Raw genomic sequence first — 13,618 nt, 5'->3', positions numbered from 1 at the left:
AACACATATTAATATATACATAGGCAAGTGATTTAGGTGTATCATGTTTAATATGCATTTAAAAATGCATTTCTGTAGTGATTTTTAATTCTTTTGTTTTTCCATCTACTGCACCATCATCAGCATTAAATGATGCTCGCTGACTTGTTACTGTGGACCGGATGGAAACTTTTAATGCAGAAAACAACAGACTAGGCATCACAACAGAGGCTGGTAAAAACATTAGGAAACTAAGCTTTCTTTCATTCCATTAATTCCATAAAAATGCAAATATTACATCTTTCTAGTGCATTTATCAAGTGACGACCATTCTCACAGCACCAAGAGCTCATATATAAGTGTTTGGGTGACAGGACAGTCTAACTCAAAATTCCTTATGTCCATGAATTAGGACATGGGCACCTTAATTTGGGTCATCCAGAACACCCGTTTACAGTAACGTGCAATATTAGCACACAAATTCAACACAGGACAGCACAGGAAAAATCCACATTTTAATGCACTATATGTCCAAATGCAAATTATTATTTTTAGCATCAAAACTTGTCCTGACACTCAAATGAACCATATCTGTAGCAAACTGCGTCTCCAAAAGCTCCCACAGCCACTTTGCTAGATGTTTTTGTGGACTTTGAGATGTATTTTCAGGTTGGATTTCTGAGCAAACGTCTTGTGACATGTTACACAGCTGTGAGGCTTCTCTCCTGTGTGCATAAACATGTGTTTTTTCAGTCCTGTACAACTACTGAACATTTTGTTGCATTGTGAGCCAGGGTCGGGCCTCTCTCCCGTGTGGGACCGCCGATATTGCATCAGGCTGCACGTGGTAGCGAAGCGCTTTTTGCAGAATTCACAGGAATATGACCGTTTGCCCATGTGACAGTGGGAATGCATCAGCAAGGCTCCGGAACTACAAAAGGACCTACCAAATGTGCTGCACAGCTTTGGCCTGTCTTGCCCATCCATCCTGAGGTGGATGGTGAGCAGATAACTCTGTGTGAATTTTATGTGTACGGATACTCGCCTGTGTGAATGCGCACGTGAGACTTCAAGACCGAGTTTGTCAGGAACCTTTAATCGCAGTGCGGACAGGGATGTGGCCTCTTTCCACTGTGACACAGAAGATGAACTTTATGTGAGGAGTGGCTATAAAATCTTTTATCACAAAGATGGCAAGCAATGGGCGTGACTCCAGGATTGGTGTGAATAGGAACATGACAATTAAGGTCTTTATGCTGCCTATAGGCCTTGTTGCAATAAGGTCATTTCAATGGCTTAACTGAAGAGTGAGTCAAATGATGGTATTTCAGTCTGGCAAACTTCTCGATTCCCACTGAAGTTTGCTGTGACGTGAGCACGGAGAGGATAGTGTTTGATGTGAAGGTGAAGATGCCTGAGAAAAAAAAATGTTGATTTTAATGATAGGGTGAAAGTTCATGCATAGACTGTTGACATTATGTTAAAGGGGACCTATTATTCCCATTTCCAGCTCCATGTTTTTATTCATAGATTACACTAACCAAACACTAAGTATAAAAAGATACTTTTGGATAACTTCTGCTGCCGCTTTTGATGCTGCAAAAGTCGCTTCAGATCCTCTAGATTGGGGACAAACTTCTCAGGCTTGTAGTCCAGAGGATCCAACACAAACATGGAAGACACCTGGAAAGGAAGAATGGACTTCCTTAAATCTCAAACCCCCCTTTTCTTCTTCCAAGACCACTATTTAATTTGTGGATCTATATTTATTATTGGACATGCTGGTAGAAGGAATGAAAATGTAGAAAAATTTATCGATTGTGAATAAAACAAACTTTTAAAATTCTGCCATGTTTTTTTTTTTTTTTAAATAACTGAACAGCATTTGCATTAAAGTACACCTCTTTTCTTCTTTTTCATTACCCCGCAGCATACCTGAGACACTTGGCACTGGGCACAACTCTTCCAGTCGATAGAAGAACTCCCAATGACTGATCTCGAAGTAGCATTTGAATGAGATCCACCAATGGTGACTTTGAAATCTCCACCTCTTCATCTTGTTACTTTCACAAAGCCAAAAGGTATATTTACATACAATAAACAGTAATATCAGCATCTAAATTTGACAGCAAAATCACTTTTATAGTGCAAAACATGTCAAACTAAGATGCTTATTACACTGCATCTTACTTCTGCATCCATGTGTTTTGTTGTATTCTGCTGGAAACTGTCACCATCATTCGTCTTCTTCACTATTTCAAGAATGAGATGAAAGACATAAATTGGTACATTTATACTCGAGTCTTTACTGTACCCAATACTGGTGACTCACCGGCCTGCAGCTGAACTATAGTCAAAATTAAATACACACTGGCTTAAAGTGATTAACTGATTGCGCTTCCTGAAGTTACCAACAAGCTGCTGTAGGTTTGCCTTGAAGGATTAATTTAGAACTTTTCAAGGCTAAATAAATGAATTAAATGCATTTATTTGGTTTGGTCCTTCTTCATTCTGACCAAATACTGTAAAATGTACCCAAAACAATTATAGATGCTCCTCAAAAATGTAATAGTACTTTTTTAAGATATAAAAAGAAAAGCCACAGATGCACACAATGAGTTCTGATAACCACAGTCACTCACCTGGGCCCTCAGTCCAAGGATCAGCTGAGTCTTACGTTTGTAGCCCAGGAGGTCTGGGATCATCTCTGACACCAGTGAGATGAATTTGGACAGTTTTCATACTCCCCTACTTTTCTCTCCTGAGCAACCTGCCACATACACGCTGACATCAGCCTGAAAGGCGGAACCAAGAGGTTCAGGGAGGACAGGGGAAGACGGAAATCTGACAAACACCACATTATCACCTTACAGCACTATACTGAGAGTTCTGCAATAATGAATACTGCGATTTATCACCTTTTTTTCCAACTGCAAATTATGCCCTCAAAACTTCGTCAATATGCATTTTATCCAATAAGATAATGTTTTCTTACTTTAATCATTACGCTGCAAAATGATAAGATAAGATAACCTTTATTAGTCCCACACGTGGGAAATTTGTTGGGTTAGGCTGCCGACCTTTGCCAGCGCCATCTTACCCTTCCGACCATACATACATACATTACTACATCACATGGGGAAGACAGGTCAGAGAAGTATAACAATGGAAAATGCACAACATGAGCAAAGACGAGGAGAAAATAATTACTCCCCCCCCCAGACTGAGCTCCAACAGGGTGTAGGTCTGTGTCAGTGTACATGCATATTTGTGTTGGCAAAAGTCAACAGTCTTCGGTCGACGCGGGTGGCCTTGAATGAGGAGGGAGAAAGTCACAACACAGTCCTGTTATCTAAGGGAGAATTGTTATTCCCATCAGCTTTTGCCTTGAGCATCCAGCTGGCGCCAGAGGGCCGCATGAGATGAAGATGGTAGCTGTTTTGGTTAGTGCGAACAAACTGCATCCAATTTTACTCTTGGTCTAATGTCCGTCACTGGTCACCAGGTCTCTCAATTCCTGTTGTTCTTCTTCAAGATGTTATCCATATAGCAGAGCCACGCCCCCCACCCAGTGTATCCGGTTACTGTGGAGCTCCACAGTGGCTGCAGCCAGACCCTTCTCGAGCCACGAGCTTCTCCATGATCTTATCCATGTTGCGTTCAAAAACACAGTCTGAGTACTCACAGCCCTGCCCATCGCCTATCATGTTGGCCAGCCTTGTGGGATTTTGAACAGCTGTAGCCGCTTCTTGTTCTTTGATAAGCCAGGTCCAAGCTCCAATCAGCCAGAACTCTGTTATCGTGGTTCCGAATTGGTAGATGTCGTTCAATGTCCTCCATCGAGAGTGTCGCCAGACACACGACGCAACTGACCATCGAGTATCCAGCAGCAAACGTCTCTGAGGGACAATCAGGCTCTCCCAAGCCCAGGAGGGTGTCAGTTGCATTAAGGGGCCAGTTGATCAAATTCATAATTCTTCTTTAGGTTTTTAGAGAACAAGTCTGGGAGACTCTCTTAGAATCAGAATCAGAAGGGTTAGAGAATAAGCGAGACTATACAAAAGACATGAGAAGGCAAGAGCCAAGAGCATGAGACTGTCAAACATAACCAACACTGTCATAAATTCTTGCCATCCGCAGTTAAATGGAATGAACAGTGATAAATCGTCGACTCAGTGTTGGGTGATTTTTCAGTTCCGACGATTTAATCCAAGTTTGCTCGGCTAACGCTATCCTAGGATATTGGTGCACTTGTGCTCTTTTCACTGTATTTCCACAGTATTCTAATTTATTTAATGAAATATTGATATCTGGTGTCCCTGTATTGATACAATATTGCAAATTAACACAATACGATGGCTGTACTGATACGCCACAAAATTTCACCATGTAGTGGCACAGATTTGTAGAAGCTTCTTCCCACATGTTAAACCACACAGACGCAGCTATACAAACATGTTCCACTTATGGTGCAAGAGCTCAATTGTGACCACGCTTTTAAATGTTTATGGACACTGCAGTTGTTACTGTCAGCACAGTCTGTGTGTCAAAAGCTACTTCAGAGTTGCCCTTGTTCATTGCACACAGGCCTCGAGAGAGAATTCAGCCGAGACAGAAATGGTAAGATAAATTCATGAAATAATAACAATACAAAATATATATTTATATCCTTATTTATCGAATTACATGAGCAGAACCAGCAATGTTGAAGCTCATTAATACTACAGTTCAAACAAATGCACCCCTTGGACCTTTGGCCTTCTTAATAATCTTCTTAATCTCCTGGAGATCGTTTTGAATAAAATCCTCAGTGGCTGTGGATGAGGATTTTTTCACGACAGTTGTTGATGCTGAGAAGGAGGGATTGAGTGGAGATGGCAACCCCTCTGTAGGCAATGCTGTTGAGCAGTGCGGTGAATCGCTGAGATCAACAGTTTTCTGGAGCAGGGTGACTGTAGCCAGCCCATCAAGGAACATATATGGGGAGCAGAAGCAAGGTTGCACAGTTTCTTCTCTTCAGCTGCAGCCTCTTCCTCGTCTTCACGAATTTGTCTCTTAAAGATTTCCACTTTATTCAACAAACACTTTCACTCACTCCCAAATTCTTTGCAATTTCCCTCCACAAATTGCTGTCCTTTTCCACGTCTCTATTATGTGTTAAGGACCCATCTTAAAGACACGGGCAACGTTGCACCTCTTCACACAATCTCATAACGTCTATTTGGATTTTTGCAGGTTGGGTTAAAGACATCCTCTGATCTTCTGCCTATAATGAAGACAAAAGAAAGAAAAAGACATTAAACAAACAACCTAAAGGTTTCTCACATGACATCACATGCACACGTCTCAGGAGCTGTGTGCCATTTTGACACAACCACTCCATTCCCCGACTGCCTTTTTTGCTAGCGCACATCTTCTTCACAGGATCCACAGGAATCGTTTTTTCAGTTGAACCATACATTGAATTTTAAAAGGTCATTTCTTTAGCTTTGGGCACAACTGACCAAATTCCTTTTTCTGTCCAGGTTCCTATTTTGGAAAGAATATTTATTATTCCAAAGAGGTCTATTAGGCAAAGTAGTGCAATCCCTTGCAACACAATGCTTATTCCTGTGAGTTAAAAATTATAACAGAATTTTTATTTTTCGCAAATACACAACAATGGCTGTATAAATCACACGTTTCACATTAGTGGGTGGGTCGCTGTCAGAAGTCGCTGTGCACGTGCAGTTGCCAGTCACACGCGCTCCTTCTTCTTTACGTTTTTAAGTGCGACAAGCAAAGCACTGTACTGTATTACAAGCGATGTACGAATGGTTCTAATTTGCTATGGTGCAAAAGAAATACTCATTTTCTTTGCTTTTCTGACTTTACTACTGGAACGCGCTCACCTTGAGCAATGACACTCCCACCTCGGACATCCGAGGTAAATTGAACGCAGCTTTACTGACGTTTTTAATAATATTATTAAAGGACTTAGGTTTACATAAAAAACACAAAGAAAAAACAAAAACGGGCTTTTGTCGTGTTTCTCACCTCCGTCGTCTTGTATTTAACAAAGCCCACCAGCCATGACAGCGACTCTAACAACAGTGATGTGTTCGAGGAACCGCATTCCGCCTTTTTCCTGGCTCGGATAAAACGGTTCCACAAGCTTGTTTGCGATTTCTCGCCACGATAACAAGCGTTAATCCGTTTGTTCTTGTAAAACTCATGATCGTACAGGTTGGGATAAAGGGCAACCTGCTCAGCCAACTACTTGTCAAAGCCATTGTGTGATGGTCTCGTTTGGGAATTTGTTATCACTCGTTCGTCGAGATTTTTCCTCTTTGGGATGAACTCTGGCAGTAGGTTTCTTTTCCGGTTTAACGCGGCGTCTTTTACCAATCAGCGTTCGACCTGGGCATAGCGTCATCCAAGTCGAGCGACTGTAGGGGAGGACGACAGGTAAGTATTAAAATTTTATTAACGCTTTTAATGTCTTTCTTCATTGTTACCGTCGTTCTCTCATTGTTTGTTGGGTTACTTAATTATTTCTTCTTCTTCTTCTTCTTCTTTTTTTTTTATTTTACGGCATTTTTCTCTTTCCCCTATATGTTTGTGTATTTGTACATATACATACCATAATTTATTTGCATAGCACTTTAAAAAACAACACATGGCCGACCAAAGTGCTGTACAGCAGAAATACGAGAAAATACAAGAATTCTTGTATTATTACAAGCATATATACAATAAATAAATAATAATATTTTTGTCTTAATTCAGGGGCGATTCTAGGTTTCAAACTTTGGGGGGGCTCAGCCCCCAGTCATAATGTCATGCATGTAGTAGTTGTATTTAATATTAATCAAATGTACTGTCTGCAAATGAAATCATCCCTTTTCAAATTTGCAAACCTCTATTCCATTGGACTATTGAATACCTTCTGTCTAAGAATAATTCAGAGTGAATAATCAGAGATTTCAATACACCCGTTTTAGGGTGGAGCCTTTTGTTGCCAAACCCAAGGCAAAGGCTCAGTCATTAAAGAAGTCCAAGAACTCCCCAAAAGTTGGGGATTTACTTACCTGGATGATTGAGCATCAAGAAGTTAAAGAACTATTTGTGGCAATGCACATAATTTCAGTCTCAGTCTTCAGTTAACCACATAGAGGCAGTCCTCCAAATCATCATGCACTTAAAGTAGCATTATTCAGTATAGACACTGGAAAATCATAGACAAAGGAAACTAGTAATAGAGTTGTTTTATTATGTTTTTAAACTTAAAATACAAATCCTCCTTTTGTTATGTAGTCTCAGCACAGAACATCATGTACGATAATTTCAAGAGTGGAGAATAGATTTGTAGTCCATCACATTAATGTAGTGGCAGTTATCATTTTCAGCCATGTTTAGAATGATATGAATCCTGTAAAATGCTACCAGTAGTATCAATATGCTCTGTTTATGCTTTGTTTACCAGCATTTTTACAGTGTGCTACTGGAAAGCCAGCAAAACATCCATGAAATACCATGGCTCAGTGTCTGGGTGTCTAAATGAGTCTCACAGTCCTCCCCAACCCCCCAGAAATGACCTCTGACAAGAAAACCCAATTCCTGCTATTCAACACTGAAGAAATGTCAACATTCACAAATTCTGCCAAATTGCAAAACACTTAGCTATGTCACTAATAAAACCTCTGTAACTTTGTGAAAAACACAAAAGTCCAAAGAGTCGTGCTGACAAATTTGTTTCTTTGTCACAGCAGCTTTTTCTTTATCATGTAGACAAATAGATAAATATATAACTGCTTTACGCTTGAGATCAAAGTAGGCTGTATGTGGCTGCCGATGTAAAATGAGTTTGACACCCTTTCTTTACCCTGGAACAGTAGGGAATACTGACATTAATGTTCCCTTCCTCCCAGATGGAGTTAAAAAATCATGTGTCTTTGGGAATGAACAATCTCCTCAGTCTGGAGCAGGAAAATGACATCAGCGTTTCTCTGAAGCTGCTCCTCTGTCTGTCTGGAGATGATGCCGTGGAGTGGGTGTAGTGGATTGTCCAGGATTGACAGGAGTCTGCTTAGCACCCATCACGCTGCCACAATTGTCAGTCTATCCAGCTCCATACCAACAACAAAGCTTGCCTTCCTCTGCATTTTTCCAGATGTGAAACACTTCTTTATGCTTCCGCCCCCAGGCTCCACCCGGAGACCCTAAAGTCCACCATTAACTCCTTGGTTTTGCTGCTGTTAAGATGGAATTGTCTGGATTCACACCATTCAACAAAGCCTGCGATCAGTTTTCTGTACTCCTCGTCCTGTCCACTCCTGATACAGCCCACGACTGCAGTAGTGTCAGTGACGTTCTGCTTGTGACAGCACTCCGAGTTGTATATGAAGTCTGATTTGTACAGGGTGAGCAGGAACAGAGAAAGCACAGTCCCCTGCGGCACTCACACGTTACTGACCATAGTCACCCACCCATACTGAGGTCTGCCCACAGCGAAAAGCAAACAACAGTTTGAAAGCAAACAACTATTCGTAATCACTGATAAATTAGGTTTTTTGTGTCTGGCATTTATGTTTTGGGATTTGGTATCCAAACTTTTCAGTACCACTGCTGAGGTTTAGCTAGGTTTTGCAGTTTATGCATTATTACGTACAACTGGAAATATAAAAGTAAAGACTGACAGCAGACAAGATGAATCTGCACCATCAAACTCAGGTGTGGGACTGTGGGCTGTCACCTCTGACTTCCTCTACCAGAGAAGAAGCTGATGCAATTTAAAGTGCCAAGTCATCCAAATTATCAAAGCTGACTGGATACTGGAGGCTTCTTATATTTTCATTTTCCCCTGGGCAGCTCAAGACGATGGTTTGTTTGTAAGGCATCTTATAGGCTGGAAGAAAATTGAGAAAAGTGGTAATAAAAATGTGGTATTGTTTCTTTTTTACGTAATTTCGCAGGCAGGTAAGCAAGCGACCGGAGTTTAAGCTAGCTGGTAAAGCAGCTTACACACTGGGCATATTGCCAGTCAGTTATGAGGATAATGCAGACAACTACACACTCAAACCCACACTTATGGCCTACTTAGAACCACCAACTGAACACACACACACACACACACACACACACACACACACACACACACACACACACACACGCGCACAGGCGGTGTTACCGAACTGAAATGACTGGTATTATTGAATGTGCAGGTCATCAGCCAGGTCCCCTGCACTGAAACGTCACACTAGTAATCCCTCTTTAAATAACACCAGTCTTTATGAAGCTTTCGGTCACTGATCAAATGGTAAATGGCCTGTATTTGTATAGCGCTTTACTAGTCCCTAAGGACCCCAAAGCGCTTTACACATCCAGTCATCCACCCATTCACATACTGGTTATGGCAAGCTACATGGTAGCCACAGCCACCCTGACAGAGGCGAGGCTGCCGAACACTGGCGCCACCTGGCCCTCTGACCACCACCAGTAAGCAACGGGTGAAGTGGGGGTCGAACCAGCAACCTTCCGATTACAAGGCAAACTCCCAACTCTTGAGTCAATGTGAAGCTAAAATGGTGAAATTGGACTAAATGAAATTTAAAGTGAGTTTTGGATCCATGTTGCAGATAGTGTGATGTCAGTATGATACTGAACACTGAAATATGTCCATGTATTGAAATGCAATACAATAGATAAAGCTGAGCCTTTGAATCTTTGTACTTTCTATACAACAGATCTGGAAATTTAAGTTTGAAATGATCAACATGAGTCTTGCTGGACTGAGTTAATATCAAATATCCACAGGTAACCTGTCTTTTCTGTTTGATCCATACTTCTAATCATATTTTTTTGTTGTCATTTACTTTTTGTCCTTTCCAGTTTACAGAATGAATAATCTTATTTTGGGCAAATTACAAGTGAGTGGTCAGCAAATTAAATTACTCTTTCCAGTGTTTTTAAGATAAACCTCACAAATAGGGACATATTCATATTCATATTCAACTGAATTAAAATGTAGGCTCTATTTTTCTATATGATGCTCCATTACAAACAGTTTATTCATTCATCAATTTTCATCCCTGCTTCTATCCAAAAACAACGATTGGACGTGAAGCCAAGCAGTCGTCGTTATTACTGTATCTTCCACTACAATCTCATGTGCACGTGTACAGCTTTTACCACCAGAGGGAGACACATACCTTTTTATATCACAGCTAAATGCGGACAAAACACAGATAAAGGGGCCTGTAAGAAATTCACTTCCCTAATGGCATTCCTCCCAGGAAACAGAACTCAATCATTTTTAACAGGCACTCATAAATTTCAATGAGTTTTTAATTAGGAGGAGCTCAGAGTAATTGTCTCCCAGGCAGTTTTAACAGGAGGAAGATCATGCTGACAGATTGACAGAGTCTGTGTGGCAGATTGCTGCAAATCACCTAATTATGAGAAGAAGTCAAACTTTCAGCTTTTGATCATGATTATTTTGGCTTTATTGGATAATTTCACCATCAACAGAGAAAGGAAGGGCTGCCGAGTGTCTGCATCAGAGAATCATGTGTGACGAAAGTCTCAGACTCATCTTCAGGGCACTGTAAATTTGTTTTTCTTGCCTTTTGTTCAGTTGTTTGTTAAAAAAACGCACAGTTAGAAACTTATATATGTTTAAAACTCAAAGGTTTGTTAAGTATTATACTATTTTTTTGTTAATGTTGCTTGCATATGATCTAAAACCTTCCCCCGGGCCATGATTAAAATCATAGAAACCCTTGCTGAATTTTTCCATAAATAAGCTGAATTTCCTGCTGAGAAGTCTTTGAAATGACATCTGCGAAAAATCCAAAATCTATGAATATGGAAATATTATCATAGGAAAATTTTGAATTCTTAAATACTTCACTGAAATAGCCCCATTCCCAGCACTTTGTAGTTTGGATTTTAGTTTCCCAAGTTGTCCACTTAAGCAGAATGGGTCCAAATTTAGTTGAGAAAAATGGTGCTTACAGGTAAATGCTCCGGTTTTGGGTGAGCTGGATTTGAAAACAAGGTGAACCAATGTTTTCTTTTGCAGAGTTACTCAGCCACGAGAAGTAACGTCACACATTTTTGAGTGGATTTGAACATTAATTAGAATTCATTACGGAGATGTTCTGCAGGCTCAAGCCCAATTTCTGTTTTACTTATAATTGGAAGAGCAGTTTTAGTTGTACCTCTAAGATTAAAAAAAAAAAAAAATCCCACAGGTTTCCAGCATCACCTGTGTTCATTATGTCTGTATGGTAGGCCACAGACATTATTATGCTTGCGGCCTACCCTGTATATCCTAGTGCTCAAATATATAGTCACCAGATTCTCTTTGGACTCAAGCATCAGAGCTGTTTTAAGATATTGTCTGTGTTCTGATTTCTTTGTGTTTGATTAGAATTATTTATTTTGCTTCGATGACTATACTCTCCTTTCAAGCCTGGTCACAAAGATTTGGCTTTAGGAGTTGACATTTGTTTGGATAATATCTGTGAACTTCTATATTTAGGATATTTTGTTGTTCACGTCTATAAGAGTGAAAGAAAAATAACAGGCTATATTTCCAGGATCGAAATAAGATGCTTTGAGAGTCACTGCAGCTAGAGAAAGCACAACAAAATTAGCTGTGTACAGTTAAAAATCACATTTCACACACTCAGACTTGCTAACAATGCACACAGATAGCAATTAGACATCCTCACATGCTTGTGGAATCATGCCAAATAATATGCATTTACACTCATTTGTAGAGGCAATATGCGAGTAATTGTGTCTACAAATTATCCACTCATTCACAGATTGGTGAGTTCCCGCTTTCTGGATGCATCTGACTTCACGGGTGGAGTGTGTCCTGAAAATGTCCTCCAGTGTGAGGACATCCGATGATTTTTTGTAAGTTGACTTTCTGGACACTTTTCCTTTCAGCCTTTGTACTGTAGTGTATGGTTGTATGTTAGAACACTTTCATTAGTGCAGTGATAAAAGGCCTTGAACAGCTCTGTGGACACATTGGTCTTCCTAAGTGTCTTTAGTTAATAGAGCTGCTGTTGGGCCTTCTTTATCAGAGCAGTGGATTTGGCTGTCTGTGTGTGGTCCAAAAATGTAATAGCAGAAGATCTTCTCCTCTATCCCCGCCTTTGAAAATTAGTCGAGAGAGGAACCTCCTATCCATTTCTTTTAACAGATCTAGAGATGATCTTTTAATTCTTCAAAAAGAATTAGACTTCTGTATTTTTGTGGCAAAAAACACTGAAATATAATTCTTCTTGAGCCAAGTGGTTTTAAGAGTCTGTCATTTTGATATGAATATAAATTAGATGAAAATCCTTAGTGAACTTTTGTATGACCATTATGAAGATTGAGTAAGAAGCCAGTTAGCTTATCTTAGATCGTATATGTGGAAAAGGCCGCCCTGTCTCTGTTCAAAGTATAGACTATATAAAAAAGATGGACAGAGCCTCCAGGTTTGCAATATGAAACCAATGCAGAAGTACTTTAAACCTGCATTTCTTCTAATGGACGTAAGGGGGAGTCTTCCCCGATTTCAAAAACAAGTGCAATAGTAAAAGACTCTATAAATGCTTTCCAAATGATTAAACACCTTAAACCCCAGACATGCAGACGTGCAAACCAGTTGGCTACTGCCTGGTAACCACTGGTCGCTAGGGAAAAATGAAAACTCAACCAGCTGTGAATGATTGCTGGAGGTTGTTTGCTGTTGCTAGGTAAAATTGGTTACAAAGAGGCCTGCAGTATATGGTGTATGGGGCTGCTGAAAACCTCCTTCCAAGAGCAGATTGCCTCATTTGCATGGAAGGTGTCTGTAAACAGAGTGAAAGGCAAAAATGAAAACAGAGAATGTTCACCTTCAAAGTAAAAGTCGGTCCTTTTTGAAATATGTTGGCTTCAGCAATAATTCAAACTTTTAATTTGAAGGAGAACATTCTCCACTTCCAGTTTGAGTTTCCCTTTCTGACCTTTCACTGCATTGCTGGCTTGTTAGTGAGTGTTGCAGACAAGCTTGCAACCAAAACAATCACAAGTAGGTTTTTGCAGCAGCACCCCCTTTAAATCTGATGCTTCATTCCAAACACCTCAGAAGTTAAAAATCACATTGGAAAAACAGGAATTAGTTTTGGTTCTTAGCAAGGTAGAGCCATTAATGTATCACTATCAATATAGCACAATACTTAAAAGCACCGCTGCACCACATTCATGGACAGAGCTTGGTCAGTGCTCTGCATATGGCTTATTCAGTGAGTCACAAATACACAAATGTAACAGTACAGATGAACAGTCTTACAATTTTACTGCTGCCACCATGGATTGTTAATTCAGGGGTTGGTGGGGCTGCTCTGGTTCTCTGGGTAGCAAGTTAACATGGCCTTTCAAATTAAAATTCTGACTGGAACTTGGAAATTCTGACTTAATCTGGAGCGTAGCATGATTTCATCCAGCAACAGCCAGCAACCTCCAACACCCATTTGGGGAAGACACATTCTTCCCTAGCATTTAGAGGTTGCCAGGGGATTACTGACTGTGTGGCTGAGACCTAAATTACAAAATGGCGTTTTATATCAGGGTTTCTGTTTGGGTGTAGCCAACGACAAATGAGTTGTAGGAG

The 13,618-nt window shown here is 40.3% G+C and overlaps 2 long non-coding RNA genes across 4 annotated transcripts; both read right to left on the bottom strand.

The window, feature by feature from the left end:
* Positions 1-752: 752 nt before the first annotated feature.
* On the bottom strand, positions 753-2,604 carry LOC120735932. 3 transcript variants are annotated; one of them, XR_005696383.1, is made up of 4 exons: positions 2,170-2,604; positions 1,915-2,042; positions 1,521-1,662; positions 753-1,393 (listed from the first exon to the last, which is right to left on the bottom strand). It is a non-coding gene; the product is annotated as an uncharacterized LOC120735932 (long non-coding RNA). The 3 variants fall into 3 exon arrangements; XR_005696382.1 differs by having other exon boundaries at positions 1,545-1,662; positions 2,170-2,600; XR_005696381.1 differs by having other exon boundaries at positions 753-1,662; positions 2,170-2,603.
* A 1,710-nt stretch (positions 2,605-4,314) lies between these two features.
* LOC120735931 lies at positions 4,315-6,337 on the bottom strand. Its single transcript, XR_005696380.1, has 2 exons — positions 6,016-6,337; positions 4,315-5,245 (listed from the first exon to the last, which is right to left on the bottom strand). It is a non-coding gene; the product is annotated as an uncharacterized LOC120735931 (long non-coding RNA).
* Between the last annotated feature and the right edge of the window lie 7,281 nt (positions 6,338-13,618).

This window comes from Simochromis diagramma, unplaced genomic scaffold (genome assembly GCF_900408965.1).
Source record: "Simochromis diagramma unplaced genomic scaffold, fSimDia1.1 OVJJ01000816.1, whole genome shotgun sequence".
NCBI lineage: Eukaryota > Metazoa > Chordata > Actinopteri > Cichliformes > Cichlidae > Simochromis > Simochromis diagramma.
The sequence above is the reverse complement of the archived record's forward strand: the minus strand, read 5'-3'. Positions and strand labels throughout refer to the sequence as shown.